This window comes from Camelus bactrianus, unplaced genomic scaffold, assembly GCF_048773025.1.
Source record: "Camelus bactrianus isolate YW-2024 breed Bactrian camel unplaced genomic scaffold, ASM4877302v1 HiC_scaffold_44, whole genome shotgun sequence".
NCBI classification, from domain to species: Eukaryota; Metazoa; Chordata; class Mammalia; order Artiodactyla; family Camelidae; genus Camelus; species Camelus bactrianus.
In genome coordinates, this window is record NW_027413960.1 from 692,504 (window position 1) to 710,335 (window position 17,832).

The 17,832-nt window shown below is 42.8% G+C and overlaps 1 protein-coding gene across 1 annotated transcript in view; it reads left to right on the forward strand.

Annotated features, from left to right (window-relative positions):
- LOC141576900 (uncharacterized) overlaps nt 1-16,801 on the forward strand; it is a 66,937-nt gene extending 50,136 nt beyond the window's left edge. The window contains exon 9 of the mRNA XM_074360280.1: nt 14,873-16,801. The gene's annotated coding sequence lies outside the window, so the exon portion shown is untranslated. The remainder of the gene's footprint in view (nt 1-14,872) is intronic.
- Nucleotides 16,802-17,832: the final 1,031 nt, after the last annotated feature.

The following is a 17,832-nucleotide window of genomic DNA, read 5'->3' on the forward strand; positions in this document are numbered from 1 at the left end:
TTGCATAAATAAAATTCAAAGGTTTACTCTCCAAAAGCTAAAGGCCTTTGTGGTCCAGGCTGATGAAACAAAGTTTAAGATGGCAAAATATCTGACAATTGGTACAATCAAAGAATTGCTTAGAATCCCAATTTATTTGCGTGGCCACCATATGTACACAATACTTCAACCTTTTGTATGGCAGACTCTCAAGGTTTCCTTTAAAAAAAAAAGTAAACGTATATATACATACATACACACATTTAAAACACCCAGAGAAAGATAAAACGTTTACATTTCAAGGACATAGGAAGAGAAATCCAAGTTCCCCCTAACGGGGATTTTGTTTTTATAAGTTCAGAATTCCAAAAAAATGTTTTTATCAGGCCTGGTTAGTTACTTTCAGAGTGAGTTTTTTTTTTTTTTCTAATTCCCAATTAATGCTGTAAGTTTTGTATGTACATAAACCTGGCTGCGGTAATAGTTGGAGGCTGGCAATCTGTCATTTTTTCTTTTCTTTTCTGTTTTTTATTTTTTTTGAAAGTTCTATTCCCCATTGTAAGGTCGGGTTCTCAGAATAAATTTGCTAGTAAGATTTCCCTCAGGGACAACTCTATGGCATGAAGTCTTTGCCTCTACCACTCCTGCAAGATTCTCTGTCACCAGAGAAAGCTGTTACCAGCCAGGAGGAGGGTCCCATTTTTGGAGTTGAAAGGTTACTCATAAGAGTTTTACTTTTATCCTGAAAAATTCAATGGAGGTAATCAAATTGAGGAAAACATTAGACCAACCTCTTACCTAACCACTCAGCCCTGAACCCAGTGTCTTTCAACTTGGGCACACTCGGGACGTCTCCACTGGGTGAGTATTTTCCTGGTATGTTTCCACCAGCCCCACTTCGGACGTCTCCTCAAGGTGGGTATTTCCCGTTATCTTTCAACCAGGCCCCAACCAGTATGTCTCCACTGGGTGGGTAATTCACCCCAGTATCTTTCAACTGGAGGGCCAGTTACATGGAAACACCGCCAAATAAAACTCAGGATCATCAACCAATATGTGAGTTCTGAGAACCAAGAGAGACTCACCCAAATTCATCTGGACTCCCCGAGGAGGCGGATGGGCACAAAGGGCCACTTATGGTACCAAGGTTCTGGATACTCGGAGAGTTCAGGTGGAGAAAGTCTGCTCTGTGTCCCTTCATGGTGTCCAGAACTGTTGACTGAAATACATGTGCAACCTAAAGGTTAAGAGTTATGTTTTATTTGGCGGGATGCCTCGAGCCGTGATGACAACCTCTCAGATCTCTCTGAGGGACTTCTCCCGAGAGGTTGAGGAGTAGCTAAGATATATAGGAGCTTTACAACAAAGACCAGGTTGTCGGAACAATAAAAGATTGCTTGTTATCTAAAGAAAGCCAGGTATCTCAAGTTCAAGAATTTAGTGCTTTTCTATGTATGGGAGGAAGCAAACATTTTGGACTCCCTGAATTCATTCTTTAAACAAGCACCTAGCTAACTAGGGCCAGTATCCTGTCCTTTCTTATTGTGAATCTGCTCAGAGGGCACCATTGTGAGTTGCTGCAGAGGCTGGGCTGCAGGCCTGTCCTCGCTGGGTGGTGGCGGCAGCCGCTGTTGACTTGGTTTCAGCATTCTTTGTTTACTGACATGGTTGCAGTATTTTCATTCACATTGTAGTATTTTCGTTCACGGACTGATTATGGATAATCTGCAACCTTGGAAAGCAACCAAGATGGAATTACTGCAGGTACCTTCTACTTTAATAAGCCGTGTGCAAACATAAACATGGAGGAAGCATACATTTGGATTTGGTGGTGTAGGGAAGGGTTTCTGCACATTACAGGAGAAAGCAATGCAGAATTCCTTAAGTCCACCTTTCTTTTCTGTAGTGGTTTCTGAGAACAGTTTATGGTAATTAACCAACATTGACAAATGGTGGCACACATTGCATTTAAGAGCTGGCCGGCTGCAAACTTGTGTATTGGACAGGTGGAATTCATAGGCAAGTGGTCAGGTGGATGGGAGAGAGATGGAGCCTAGGCCTGGGCCCAGATTCCAGTTTCAATCGCCATTTCCTCACCATACGGCCTTGGACTAGAATGTAACCTCTCCTAACCTGTTGGTGAATCTGTGAAATGGGCATGATAATATTCGTTTCTTCCTGGGATTGTTGTAAGTTCTAAAGAGTATTGTAGCACACATGAAGCACTTAACACACTGGCACTTAGCAGTGTTCAGTGTGTGCGGCCGCCCCGCTTGGCATGTGTCAGAGCCGTAAAGGCATCATTTGTCTGTTGAGGATGCACTGGTAGCCCCTTGAATAGGTTGTGAATTTGGTGATTTCCTTTAATCTTGGTAACTCTGTGTGCCATGGGCAGATATTTTCATGGACAGATGAGGAATCTCAGGGTAAAGAAGACTGTGTAATTTGCCCAAAGTCAGACCATAATTTTGGGTGCAGGGGCCTCGGTTCAGCATGGGCCACAGGGCCTTCTGCCCTCTCCGTTCAGCACCAGAGCCAGATGTGTGGTCGGCTGTTTCCCAGCCCAGAATATCGGGCAGGCCGCAAGACACACCTGGCCCCGCTCTGCTTGAGCAAAAGCTCCGGAGGAGAGGAAGTTACAAAAGGGATAAACATAAAAACAGATGACAGCAAACTGTGATCAGCACTGAGAAGGAAAGGAACATGCCTCGCAATGCAGAGCTGTGAGCTTTCCCGTCGGGGCTGCTCTGGGGGCGTTCATCTCAGCTAAACAAACTCTGCTGCTGCACCAGGGCAGGAAGGCAGGGAGCGTGTGGGAAGGTAGACAGGGCTTGTTAATCATACTCATTCCCAATTAAGCTGCAGCTGTCATGGGCACTTACCTAGTAAACAGATGTCTTCCATAATCATCACGCACTTTTCTTGGTAGATTTATTGCCCCACCTTTGAGATGAGGTCATTAAAGCTGGGGAATTTGCTGCATGCCCGTGATCACCATGGAAATACCCCCACTGGTCTTTCAACCTAGACTGGTGTGGCTGTCATGTCCCAGCCCTGTGAATGGCATCGTGTTGCTTCTCCCAAGTGGCCCAAATGACTGACATTGATATTCTTAATTCGTAGGAAATGGTATGTGACAATAGGAGAAAAAGGTAGTAAGAAATTGTTTGGAAAACAAGAAAAAAAATCCAATTCTTCCCCAGCTGGGGGAGCGTACCCTGTGTCACACACCCCACTCACTGCGTGTCACCTTCTCCCTGCTGACTCCACGTTCAGAAGCCACTCTGAGCCTTTGTAGAACATTTTGCCTCATGACACTGTTGACTAGGACCTGCGACCTCTCTGTCCCTGGTTAACTCTCTCTTCAAAGCCATTTAAGTTTTTTGCAGGCTCCTCCGCTCAGATGTAAGAATAGCCTCTTTCAACTTGTTGATGCAGCTCCTTAATGAAGATCTTGTGAAGGAAACTTAGTCAAAACCTGGGAGGTATGCACACAGTGACTGCAAACTCAGCACTTTATGAAGTTCAGAATCAGATTTGTGGGTGACTCAGGAAAGGCTTTTTTAAGGTAACAAGGGGAAAGTGAAAGGATGCAGGCTGTGTGAGACTGAATCATCTCGGTCCCAGCCAGCAAGGCACCTGCGTTCAGGATGGTGTGTGGGGAGTGCAGAGTTCTCACAAATAAAGAAGTTTTGGGATGGGAGGGAGGACAGTTAGGTACTTTACTGTGGAGGGAAAAAGTGGGTTGAACATTTCCTAGTTGAACAAGAGGATTGTGATATGATGTGCTTGTATTTTGGAGAGAAGGGTTTTGTGGGGACAGACCTAGGGAGAACGCTCTGTGGCTGGGGAGTCAGCACAACAGAGAAACACAGAGAACAGGGCAGACCCAAGGCCCCTGCTGGGGAAGAGGCTGCCCTCCAATTCGAGCCCTGGGGGCGGCTTCTGTCCATTAGCTGGGGCCTCAGAGCTCCCCTCAGAACCCAGTCCTGTTGATACAAGAAAACAGATGTGGGGCATGAGACGGGCTGTGTCCCAGGCTTTGGTTGAGCCCCTGGGATGTGTCCCACCAGATTTTGTTCCTTGGTTTCGTGCAGTAAAGAATTCAAGAGCAAGCCAGTGTTGAGTAAAGGTAGATTTATTCAGAGAGATACATTGAAAGGCAAGAGAAACGTCATGAGGTGTGGGGGTTTGATGCTCAGATTAAAAGTAGGTACACACTCCACAGAGTGTGAGCCTTCTCCGAAGAGGGAGAGAGAGGGGTGACCGTGAGGTGGCGCTGTGTTGCTCATTTTCTTGGGCTTGGTGGTTACATTTGCTAATATGTAGAAGGACCAGCCTAATGGCAAGGGGCTGGGATTCCCAGGGAGTTGGCCATTTCCCACCCTTTGACCTTTTGTGGCTAGCCTTGGGACTGCCATGGTGCCTAGGGCATGTTATTCACCATGTTACTATTACAATGGGTGTATAATGAAGCTCAAGCTCTGCTAGAAGTTAAATCTCTTCATCCTGAGCCTCAAGGCCTATTGGGGGTTGAATCCTTCACCATTTTGATGTTAATTGCTGTGGCCTTCCTTGAATGGCTGTGCTCTGCCCCCTTCCATCCTGTCTCACTGTGATGACACAGAGAGAGCAAAGGCCAGGCCCTGCCTGTGCTCCTGCATTTAACAGCGGGAGGTGTGGGGTGGGCTTATGATGACTCTGAGTGGTGAGAAGGTTGTTTCAGATTTTCCCACGTGAGGCATTGGGACCTGCCAGCAGCCATCACAGATTTATCTCACGGGCATTATAGCTTGTGTTGTTATGGAAACAACAGGCCAGCCAAGAAACAAGCACTGAGATTTATTACGCTGGCGGGCTCAGAGGGGCTTTTGTTCCGAAGCTCTGAGCACCTCCAAGACCTACACATGAGGTTCTATAGGGTTAATTACAAGTAAGGGGCTATTACCCAATAAGGCTCAAATAACAAAAAGCAAGGAATCAGTACGCTGAAGCTTATGAATTTGGAACAGATCACGTTACTGACAATTGTTGACCTTGGATTTACGAGTTAACTTATTAGCCCAGTAAACTGACACTAAACTTCAGATTTACGAGTTAGCCCAGCAATACTTAGATCAGTAAACCGACACTTATCACACTTATATTTGTGACTTAGCTCGTTAGCCCAGCTGGGCTTTTCCTTCACAGTGTCACTCATCTTTTCTATATTTCATTTATTTTTTAAGTATTTAATCCAAATTTAATATCAGGTTATTTTGGAAAGAAATTTCTCTTTTTCTTTTCTTTGGGGCTCTTTTGGGGGGGTAGGTAATTAGGTGTATTTATCTGTTAGTGGAGGCCCTGGGGCTTGAACCCGGGACCCCGTGCACGCTAAGCACACGCTCTACCACCCCCCATGATCTTTTCTTTTTGCTTTAGCTGCCAAGAATCTTACAGCTGAATTTCTAGTTGGCTTTTAACACTTGCCCTGAATCCAGGGAATCCATTTTTATGACTTTACCTCCCCCTGGTTTCATTTAAGTATTGAATCTCCAATTTCTCTTCACTCTCAGTTTTGCCTTTTTGTTGTTATGGTTGTTAAGGTGTGTTTAAAAAAATTGTTTAATTTCTCTTTTAGCAGGAGGCTGAAAGTAAATAAATATGTAAACCAACAGCACACTTAAATGCTTTTATAAATTCTAAGCTGTTTAGTAGTTACTTAAAAACCGAATTGAATATTAAAGTGATAACATTTTTAAATTACTTTTTAATTTTTTACAAAGATATAGCTGATTTAAAATATGATATGTTTCGGGTGTACAATAGATGCTCCATTTATAGTAACTGTAAACATTGGCTGTATTCCCTGTGTTGTAAGATACATCCCTGTAGCATGTTTACATTACATGTTGCAGTTTGTATAAGAAAGTTGGGTAAAGCAGAGTCTGGGGCATGGCTGTGTCTGACCCAGGGTCACGCTCACCCTGCCTGTCAGAGCCCAGGCCCTCACTCCTGTCTGCAGGGCAGCGAGTGGAGGCAGCCCTCATCAGCACTGGCACCACCCTCTGAGCGGGAGTGACAGCAGTGTCTGTGTGTGGATGTACAAAGTGTTTTTCCAGGAGCTTTACATGCATTTCTGCATTTAATAAATAAGCCCTCCTGTGAGGAAGCGTTTTATGATTTTAATGAATAATATATTTTATTTTGATATTGATAGACTTCAAACCTCCAGAAAATTTACAGAAGTAGTACAGTAAACGCTTAGATACAGTTCACCTTAAAGGGCACTATTTGTCCTTTTGTGTCTGGCTTATTTTAGCATAAAGTTTCAAGGTTCATCCATATTGTAGCCTGAGTCAGTACTTTATTCTTTTGGTTTCATAATATCCTTTTTCTTTTTTTTCGTTTTTGGTCTATTTAAAAATATTTTCATTGAAGTCTAGTCAGTTTATAATGTTGTGTCAGTTTCTTGTGTACAGCACAACAATTCAGTTAAATAGGAACATACCTGTATTCATTTTCATATTCTTTTTAAACATAAGTTACTATAAGATATTAAATATATTCTCCTGTGCTATACAGTATAAACTTGGTGTTTATTCTTTACATACTCAGTATCTGCAAATCTTGAACTCCCAATATATTCTTTCCCACACCCTCTCCCGTCTGGTAACCATAGTTTGGTTTCTATGTCTCTGTGTCTGTTTCTGTTCTGTAGATAAGTTTATCTTTTTGTGTCTTTGTTTTTTGATTTTTTTTTTTTTTACATTCCACATGTGAGCGATCTCATATGGTATTTTTCTTTCTCTTTCTGGCTTACGTTTCTTAGATTGACATTCCCCAAATCCATTCATGTTGCTGCAAATGGCATTATTTTATTATTATTTTATGGCTGAATAGTAGTCTATTGGAGAAATATACTACAGTCTCTTTATCCAGTCATCTGTCAGTGGATATTTAGGTTGTTTCCATGTCTTGCTATTGTAAATACTGATGCTGTGAACATTGGGGTGAAAGTGTCTTTTTGAATAAGGATTCCTTCTGGATATATGTCCAGGAGTGGGATTGATGGGTCATATGGGAGGTCAATTTTTTGTCTTTTGAGGAACCTCTATACTTTTTTCCACAATGGCTCCACCAAACTGCATTCCCACCACAGTGTAGGAGGGTTCCCAATTCTCTGCAGACTCTCCAGCATTTACTGTCTGTGAACTTCTGAATGATGGCTATTCTGAATGGTGAGAGGTGAGACTTGATTGCAGTTTTGATTTGCATTTCTCTGATAATGATATTGAACATTTTTCTCATGTGCCTATTGGCCATTTGTATGTCTTCATTGGAGAAATGTTTCTTTAGGACTTCTGCCCATTTTTGAATTGAATTGTCTGTTTTTCTTTCTTATTAAGTGTAAAAGCTGTTTACATATTCTGGGAATTAAGACCTTGTCAGTTTCATTTATTGCAGCTATTTTCTCCCATTCCATAGATTGTCTTTTTGTTTTGCTTTTTGTTTCCTTTCCTGTGCAAAAGCTTGTAAGTTTAATTAGATCCCACTTGTATTATTTTGCTTGTATTTCTATTGCTTGAGTAGACTGCTCTAGGAAAACATTGTTGAGATTTATGTCAGATGTTTTGCCTATGTTTTCTTCTAAGAGGTTTGTAGTGTCTTGTCTACATGTTTAAGTCTTTAAGCCATTTTGAATTTATTTTTGTGTATGCTGTGAGGGAGTAGTCTAACTTCATTGATTTACATGCATCTGTCCAGTTTTCCCTACACCATTTCCTGAAGAGGCTGTCTTTACTCCATTGTATGTTCTCACCTCCTTTGTGAAAGATTCAATGACCAAAATTTTGTGGGACTATTCTTGGTAATTTTGTTTATCCATTCATTGATGGATGGATATTGTTTGTAACCTTTGGCTACTCTGAATGATACTGCCATGAATATTGATGTGCAAGTTTTTGTGAGAATATATTTTCATTCTGTTGGCTGTACAGTTGGCCCGCCATATCTGTAGTTTCCACTTCATGGATCCAGATGGCTGATTGTAAAGGGACTCGAACATCCTTGGATTATGGTATCCAGGGTGGGGGTTTCCTGAAACAAACCCCCCAAGAATACTGAGGGATGACTCTATATGTAGGAGTGGAATTGCTGTGCCATATAACTCTAACCTTTTGAGGAAACACCAGGCTGTTCCAAAGAAGCTGCACCATTGCCCCTTTCCAACGGCTGCATATTGAGGGTTCCCATTTCTCTGCCTCCTGACCGACACTTGTTATTGTCCATGTTTTGATTATAACCATCCTAGTGAGTGTAAAATCAGATCTCATTTTGATGTTGATTTCGCTAGTGATGCTGAGCATCTTTTCATATGCTTATTGGCCAATTGTGTATCTATTTAAATACTTGGCATATTTAAAAATTGGGTCGATTTTCTTTGTATTGGTCATTTGTAAGCATTTGTTTTATATCCTGGATACTACTCTCTTATGAGTTATATGCTTTGCAAAATTTTTCTCCTATTCTGCAGATTGTAGTTTCACTTTACTTTTTTTAAACATTAAAACAATTTCTTTCTAGGGGAGGTAATTAGATTTATTCATTTTATTTTTCTTGCTAAGCACGCACTCTATCTCTTGAGTTACCCCCTTCCCCTTTCATTTCACTTTCTTGCTGATGTCCTTTGTAACAAATGGTTTTAATTTTGATGAAGTCCATTTTATCACTCTTTTTTTTCACTTGTGCTCTTGTTATTGTATCTAGGAAGCCATAGCCTATCCTAGGACCACAAAGATTTAAACTATGTCTTCTTTTAGAAAGTTTATACATTTAGTTTTTACGTTTCTGTCTGTGATCCATTTTGAATTAATATTTTATTTGTTATATAAAATATGGGGGTCCAGATTCCAGACTCATTATTTTGCCTTCAGATACCCAGGTGTCTCTGCACCATTTGTTGAACAGACTATTATTTCAATGGAGTGTTGTTGGCACATTTCTGGAAAAATGACTGTAAATGTAAGTTTCCCCCCTGATTTTTTATTGTGTCTCATAGATTTATGCATCCAAACTTGTACCAGTGCCATAATGACTTGAGTACTATAGATTTGTAGTAACGTTTGAGTGAGTCCTCCAACTTTGCTCTTCTTTTTCAAGATTGTTTTGGCTGACCTGGGTCCCTTGCACTTCCATATGAATTTTGGCATCATTTTTTCAATTTTTACAAAGAAGTCAGCTGGAATTTTGATAGGGATTCCATTAAATTTGTAGATCACTTTGGGGAGTCTTAACATTTTTAACAATATTGTCTACCATTCCATGAACATGGGATGCCCTCCATATATGTAGATCTTTTAATTTTTTTTGGTGATACTTCAAAATGTTCAATGTGCAAATCTTGTAAAATTTTGTTAAATGTATCTCTCATTTTATTTTTAATGCTGTTGTAATTGGAAAGGCTGAGCTTCCTAAGGATGGGACTATATATCAATTTATTCATTTCTAGGATTCCTACACAGCAAATACCCTAGATTTATATTTGCTACATAAATCTATCCACAATTCTTCCCACCCCCATGTCATAAGAAACCAAGACCCAGGTTAAGCTACCTGAACACCTATGTGGAAGTGAGAAGTGAGACCATTGGGTAGGGCTTTGTGCAGATTATACTGAAAGCTTATTCATTATGGCTTCATCTTAATTTCTTTTAAACAATCCTCTCAGTGTATACAGTCAGATACATTAAGAACATGCCCTTTTGATGTGCAGAGGAGCTAAGACTATAATTTTCAAATAATTTCTAGTGAGAGTGTTGTACTTGAAACCTAATTTGCATCAATCTTTGTAGATTTATGTTTCAGGAGCTTTGACTATATAATACCTTTCTTTATTCAATAACTACAACTAAATGCTCAAACAACATGTAAGAGCTTGAGCAAACTGCCCCTGCCCCGTAGTGCTGGTTGGCTGCAGCTGTAACTGGAGTCAAGGCTTACCTATCCTGTACACTTGGGCGGATCTGCTCAAAGGGGTTCGTCCAATAGTTTGTCGGTAGTCTTTTGGACAAAGCCATAAAGCATTCATTTAAGGTTGCTGGAATGGAATCTATTTTATTAATATTAAATAAGCACATATTGAGTGCTTACTGTATGTTGGGAATTGTCCCTCAGCTTCACATGAATATTATTTTCCTTAAAACCGCTCATATTTCCTTGTTATTCACACTTTACAGATAAGGAGACTGAGGATTAGGTCTTCTCACTTTTGGGGGGGAGCTCATTATCAATGATGGGAAGTTGTAAAGTAAAAGATATTGATTCATCCAGAGAAAACATTTTTCTGAGAGTCAGCACTGAAGAGGGTGATCATTGTTTGAGTGAGACGAGCCCCGGGTTGTACGGAGTCAGCATCCCTCTCCTGGACTCAGCACGTGTAGCGCTGCGAGGTGGGTGAGGCGGCGAGGCCACGCAGGGAACGCAGATGCCGGGCCGTTGGGCTGTGTTCAGGCCCGGTGGGGTTTTCTCCTAAGGGAAGTGGAACGTCATTGTCAGATTTTAAGTAGGGGAGTGGGGTGCTCTCGTAGATCACTTTTGTCTTGTAGAATGCTTAGAAACATTTAGAAGGCTCGGCAGGAGGTGATGTGATAAGTCAGAGTAGGGTGGCTGTGAGGTGTAGCAGTGTTCAATTTTCAAGTGATTTTCAGTCCCAGGTTTGTGGCTCAGTAGCCGTGTCACTTTGGATGACACACTCAAGGAAGTGAAACAATTTATCTTATAAATTGAAGCAGTGATATACCGACTTCCCAGGACTGCTGTGGAGATCCAGTGTGATAACGTGTGCACAATGTGCAGCGTGGTCCCCAGCACAGAGTCAGTGCTGAGGGAGTGCCAGTGAGAACCTGGTTGGTGAGGTGTGGGTGGTGGGACTCATTGACTGAGGAAATTGGGCCCTGAAGGAGGGGTCCAGTCACATCTGTGAGTGATGGGACTGAGCTGGGAGAGGCAGAGAGTCCTTGCCCCCCGACAAGGGGCCCTGGGCAGGATGGCTATGGGAGGAGCACTGTGAAGTCAGCTCTTTGCAGGTGGATTTGGAGGTGCCCTTGAAACATCTAAGTGCAGTGCCACAATCACAGAGGAGGTCTGGGCCCAGGCTGTGCATTTTCCTATAATCTCAATCCCTGAGGATGCCAAGGTATTGATCATTGAACGTGAAGACATACTTACAGGACAAGTGAATAGTAGTATCATCTCTGTCATCAAAGCTCACGTCTCTTTATTCATCAATCACTTTGTTAATTGGGTACTTACAGAGCTCACTTCACCGTCCTCACCTGGGCTCAGGCTCCATAGAAAAGATCTTGTGAGTCTCCCTCTTTTCCAGAAGAAAACACATTTAGCTGGTAGACTTCTCTACCTCGCCAGACTTAGAATTTTAGTTTGTTGATTTAATTCTGTTTTCTGTTGGCCGTCTCCTGACAGGAGAGACATTTTACCTCATGGTTAGGTTTCAATTAGCTGTTACTGAGAATTGCTGATCTGATCCATAGTGTATGTTTTCTATTAACTTTGTAGTGTACTTATCATTTTTCTGTCTTTGCCCTTTAATTTTGTTTCCTTTTCAATGTTCTATCCTATTTGGGGCCTTATTTTATTTTTTAATTAAAAAATGTCTGCTAGCAGTTAAGAAAACAAAAGCAAAGGAAAATGCACATGATAGCTAGATTTAGAAAATATCTAGTGTGTTTTCTGTCTCGGCAATAGAGGGTTCTAGAAACTCTTGAAAACCTTCATTACATAAGTTCCTTAAAATGCTGATTAAGAAATAAGACCTTCCTTCCTCATCTTTCAAGCTGCACAGCTAATTATCAAGAAAGTGAGGGGAAATCCTCAGAAGCCAAGTCAAACCAGAAAGCAGGGATTCTGGGAGATATGGGAGCCTTAGAAGCCCTGGGGGGCTGGTTGGCTCCGGAACTGAGTTTCAGTTGCCTTGACAGGAGGGCAAGACGTGAGCCCCAGGCCTCTCACACTGGGAGTTGGATGGCTGTTCTTATGTAAGGCCAAGCACATCCTGAGAATCCTGCTTTATAAAAGGGTGAATTAGAAAGAAAAGTAATTCCTCAATGCAAGGAAGTAAGGAAAGTCAATTTTTTTGGAAGCGGGGAAAAATGACATATCCAATGTAAGTATTTAGTTTAAATCTGTTCTGGCATGAGAGTGACAACAAACTCCTGGCAGAAAATCACAGCTCCTCCCGGAAAGAGAAGTTGTGTTTTGAATGAATCAGTGGGCAGCCATTCCGAAAAAGATCTCCAGAGTCTTCTGGATCAAGATACTGGACCCAAACCCCTCTCTTCCATGGTCTCATTTAAATAACCAGAAAGGTTTTAAAGGAAAGAAGCCATATTCATAGTTCTATTTTTTGACATTTATATATGCTAGGAATTCAGAGGTGACTATGGAGTTGTCTCGTCTTTTATGGACCTTACTTTCTATTTGACATAGTTGGGGAACTTGTTGGAGGGTGGTGTTAGTCTGTTGCAATTAGCCAGGAGAGGAGATTAAGAAAACAGTGAAGGGTGGGTGACATTTTTAGCTGAGGACAGTCCTGTTCAGTTGGTTTGTAATTGCAGACTCGTTGAGTTGTCACTGGAGGGAATTGATCTTATGGAATTTGGACTTAACTCAGTCCTCTTCAGAATGGGCAAGTGAAACTTGAGAAAGACAGTCAAATCTGTGCAGACATTAAAGTCCACGTGAACATGCTGTATCACTGAGCCAAAGATAGGACAAGTAGGCAGCACTTCTTGAGGACAGAGGAGTGGTTTTTAAGGTTCTCCAAGAATGAATCCCAGGGAACCGGGATGGCCAGTTGTCAAACTGTGACTTTGCTTTTTGGATGGTGTACCCACCGAGGTTATTGGCCGTTTATAGGTTTCCATTTCTCTTTAATACATGACATGTGATGAGGACGTGGGCATACACTTTTGACACCTTGTCAAAGTGACTGGGTACCTGCCTAGAAGCGCGGGCACAGCTACGGCTGCGCCATACATCTTGCCGCCCATCCCGCTCCCCGGCTCCGTGATCACGGCCGAGTGGTTCCTTGTTGAGCTGTCCGTCTCCTCTGTGACATCTTAACCCAACAAAATACCGGAGCGTATTAGCTTGGTTTTGTTCTTTTCCATCCTTCCCTTCGAATGATGATGACTGACAATGGACCCAGTTACGTTTGCAGATGATTTACACGTAGGGCTTTCAGTACAAACCTTGTAATCCCCACTGTGTGATCTAGAGAAGAAAGTTACATTCTTTCCAAATTGTTTTGATGCACTTATGTGGGAAAATGATGTACGTTTGAATATGTATTTCCTCTCTGAATCATCATGGCTAGACACGAATATTTGTAGACATGGAATGAGTTTTCTGTATTTGAACTGTATGGTCCCCTAAATTCTCCCCAGCTTTTTAAAGTCATCACTGGAGTGCTATCTCCAGAGTGTCCCAAAGCATCCACCACTGCCTGTTCTTCAGACACTGTGAGTTTCCACGTTGGAGAAGGCTGCTGGCTGTTGAGGCATACTCTGGCACATCTCTGGCTGGCTGATGTGAACTTAGCACACAAGACTTGGCACACAGTATCTAACCATGGTCACGTCCATTTCTGGAACACTCATGGAGGATTTTACACCTATGCTAGTGGCGTACGTTATTTCATTTAGTTTTCCCAACAATCATAATTAGATTTTATCACCTGTATTAATAAGGAAACTGTCAAAGCGAGTGACGTGCAGACTTTGGACTGGAACACGGGTCTTTCTGATCCCTGTCTCTGTTCCCTTCCCAGCCTATCCTTCCAAATGGCCAGGAGACTCTTCCTCAGTGTTGAGTTTCCCGCTGATGTTACCACTCTCTTTGTTTCTGGAGAGGAAAACAAGTCTAAACTTACTTTCCAGTTGGAAATGGAATGGAGAGTTAACATTGGAAGCCGGGAGAGTCTGTCCTGTGATGAAGCGGTTTCCAAGCCACTTCCATTGGGACGTCACTTCACTGTCTGGGCCCCTTGCACAGCCTGTGCACAGGTGATAAGCCAGATGTGCCAAGCAGTCCTCCTGGACAGGGCAGTGCGTTGGAAATGAGTTTGGGGTTTTGGTTTCATTACATAGGTTCCTGAGGGCCTTGGCCTGGCACTTCGAGTGGGACCACTCCCTGTCCCACAGACTCATGCTCTGGGCCTGTGCAGACCTGACGTGGCCTCAGCCTGAGGCTCAGGGCCCGTGGTGATGAGGAGCATTTTAGTCCAGGGTCTGCCGAAGGCTCTGACACTTCTGGGCCGTGGGACTTTGTCCAGGATGATAATAATTCCTCCCCGAGTTTCAGATTTCCTTGCCTGTGAGCCGGGGTAGTAATAGTTTCTGAAATGATTGTAATGATTCAGTAACGGGCACAGCGTGTGCTGGCAGGTAGCTGGTGTTTAAGGAGCAGAAGTCGCAGTCACTCTGTCAGCCTCTCACTGTGTGCTCTGTGCTTTGAGAGGTTGTGTGTTTGGTGAAAGTCCCGCCCAAGCCCTAGGGTCTAGATGAACTGTTGTTCCTTTACTTTCCCTTCCTTTTCCTCTTTCCCTTCTCTGTGTCCCATGTTTAGGTAGCAGATTCCTCTGTTTCAGGGAATACGGGCCTTTCTAGTAAAAGGAGAGGCGGAACGCGTAAAGGTGGGGCCCAGAGGTGGTCTGGAGCATCTGCACAGCGCTGCTTCCCTGCATTTCTGCATCCGGTCCCATCAGTGCATGAAGTCAGCCTTCCTCTTCCTTCCTGTGTCATTGGGTCTCTGTTTTAAGGGAAAATTTTTTACGGGTCTTTTTTCACTTACATGTTTGGTTCAGATGCTTGTTGCTTTTCTCCCTGTGCTTCAGCATTCCTAGGAGAGAATTCAGCAGTGCAGCATCCTCTCCGAGCTCTATGAGTTGATCGGCTTCCACTGCAAGTCCGCCTTCTTCAAGCGGGTGGCCCCCGTGCAGCGCGCGGCCCCTGGCATCCCAGAGCCTGGCGGGAAGGCCTGCTACCGACTCCTTCTGCAGACGCTTCCTGGCTACAATCTGTCGCTGGACCTGCTGGACTTCAGCAAAGGTGTTGGAACTAAAACATTGCTTCAGTCCCATAAACCATGCCTGGTTTGGGCCCTGATGTCCTGTCTCATCAGGGTGAATACTGATTCGTGTAGAACAGGGCTCAGCAGAGCCCTTTTTCTGTCAAGGGCTTGGGAGTAAATATTTCAGGATCTGCAAACCTCCTGATCTCTGGTGCAGCTGCTCAGCTCTGCTGTTCAGACCCCAGAGCAGCCGGACATTCCACACACCCACAGAGCTTTATTCACAGTGGTGGCTGGGGCCGGATTGGGTGTATGAACTGCAGTTTGTCCCCACAGCCTCCTCACTATTGACGCCTGCACCTGAGAGTGCATTTGCGACAATGGGTGAACCTGCACTGACACGGCATCATCACCCAGAGCCCATAATTGACACTAGGATTTACACTTGGTGGTGTGCACTCTGTGGGTTTGGACAGATGTGCAATGACACGTATCCACTGTCACAGCATCATACAGAGAAGTCTGTCTTAGTGACCTTAAAATGCTCCGTGCTGCACCTCATTCATTGCTCCTTCCCCTCTAGCCTCTGACAGCCACTGATCTTTTAGTCTCTGTGGTTTTGCCTTTCCCAGAACACCATACAGTTGGAATCAGACAGTTGCAGAACCTTCCCAGATTGGCTTCTTTCACTTAGTAATATGCATTTAAGGTTCCTCCATGTCTTTCCGTGCCTTGATAACTCATTTCATTTTAGCACCAAATAATAGTCCATTTTCTGGCTGGACCACAGTTTATCCATTCACCTACTGAAGAACAGCTTAGTTGCTTCTGAGTTCTGGTGATTATGAATAAAGCTGCCATTATCATCTGTATGCAGATTTGTGTGTGGACACAAGTTTCCATTTCGTCGAGTAAACACCAAGGAGCACAGTTGCCGGATCATATGTTAGGAGTACGTTTAGTTTTGTAAAAAATTGCCAGACCACCTTCCAAAGTATCTGGGCCATTTTACATTCCCACCAACAATGCATGAGTATTCCTGACACTCCACATCCTCACCAGCATTCGGTGCTGTCAGTGTTCTGCGTTTTGGCAGTTCTGACAGGTGTGCAGTGGTACCTCGCTGTTTCAGTCTGCATCCCCTTGATGACAGATGCTGTGGAGCATCTTTCCATAGACTTCTTTGGCATCTAGATTTCTACTTTGATGAGGTGTGTGTTCAGGCATTTTGCCTGATCAGGTTGTTCATCCTTCTTGTTGAGTTTAAAGAGATTTTGGTATATTCTGGATATCAGCCCTTTATCAATGTGTCCCTGCCCTTCACCTGCAGCACTGGAGTTGTCCTTTGGGTCTCAGTGGAGTGTCAGCTCTTCAAAGAGGTTCCCTGTCTTCCCTCAGCCTAAATACTGTCCTTGTATTTTTCACTTTCATTGACTCATTTTGTTCTTTTTAAATAACATTTCCCATAATTTGTAAGTACATTAAAAAAAGGGCAATGATTGAACACCGCCTCCCCCACCAGGCTGTGTGCCCTGTGAGAGCAGAGGCCCTGTCCCCACTCATCGTTTCCCATGACAGCACATGGCACATGTCCATGTAAAAGTGTGTAACGTGGGGCCAAACCTGATGAGTAGCTATGACGACATGTGTTGGCTACCATTTATTGAGTAGACTTTGTTTCTGATATTAATTATTAAATCACATGAATGAAACTTGTTTGTTTTGAAAAATAAAACAACAAAGCACACCTCCATGTGATTGGTACTTTCTACTTAGCCTTCTGACCCAGGAGGGGATGTTCACCATCATTTCGTGGAGGAGGTTGGGGAGGTAAAGTAAGAGAGTGAGATCAAATAAAGTAAAAATGATAACTATCAGTTGGCTTTATTTTCACTAAGACATAAAAGTTACTTTAAACCCTATCTCAGCTGTTGTTCTGTTGTTTTAAACATTTCTCATAGAATTAAATGGAAGCCCACTAAACCCTGAAAGGGAAATTGTGTGCTCAGGTCCTGAAAAGTGTTTATGTCTATTTCTTGAAATGCACATTTTCCCTGCTGGTTACAGAAAGTCGCGGCGGGAACACAGCCGTGCGGCGGGAACACAGCTGTGCGCTGTGTGTGTCTGCCGGCTTCACGGGCTGCTCACTGTCATTTTCATTTTCTTGTGTTGCAGTTTATGAAGGTTTTCCATGAGATATATTGCTCAGCCTTTTCCTGAATGAAGGATTGAATTTTCCACAGGAAATCTTATGAAAGAGAGTGACAAGGCACATGGGTTTCCCAAAAAGGAATACTTGGTGTAATAAACTGTCACTATGGTGAACTTTTTTAATACAAGCCAGTTGAAAATTTTATCACTAGGTCATATGCCACAAATCTGTCTTAAGAATAAAAAGATTCAAATTTTATAGAAGAAGCAGTTTGAATCAAGTAGAAATTATGATGTGTACACTAGTTGGTGTTAGAACTTATACTCAGTCTTATCATAATTGCCTGTGGTAGGAACTGGACCATTATTTATTTATTAAAAAAAAATCCACTAGGTGCTATTTGCCCCATTCTTGATGCAGCAGTGCTGAAGTTAGTTAAGTTGGGCCATTTAGGAGTGTTAGCTAGGTTTTTCGGACATCGATTTCAGCCTCTTTATCTTTTTTACAATCTCTTCTTTTGTATCGGCATTTTGTCTTTTGACAACATGGAAATACTGCACGGATCTGCCTTTCCATTTTTTCCTGTCTTTGTGGGAAAAGATTTCTGTAAGACAAACTACTAGGATATTAAG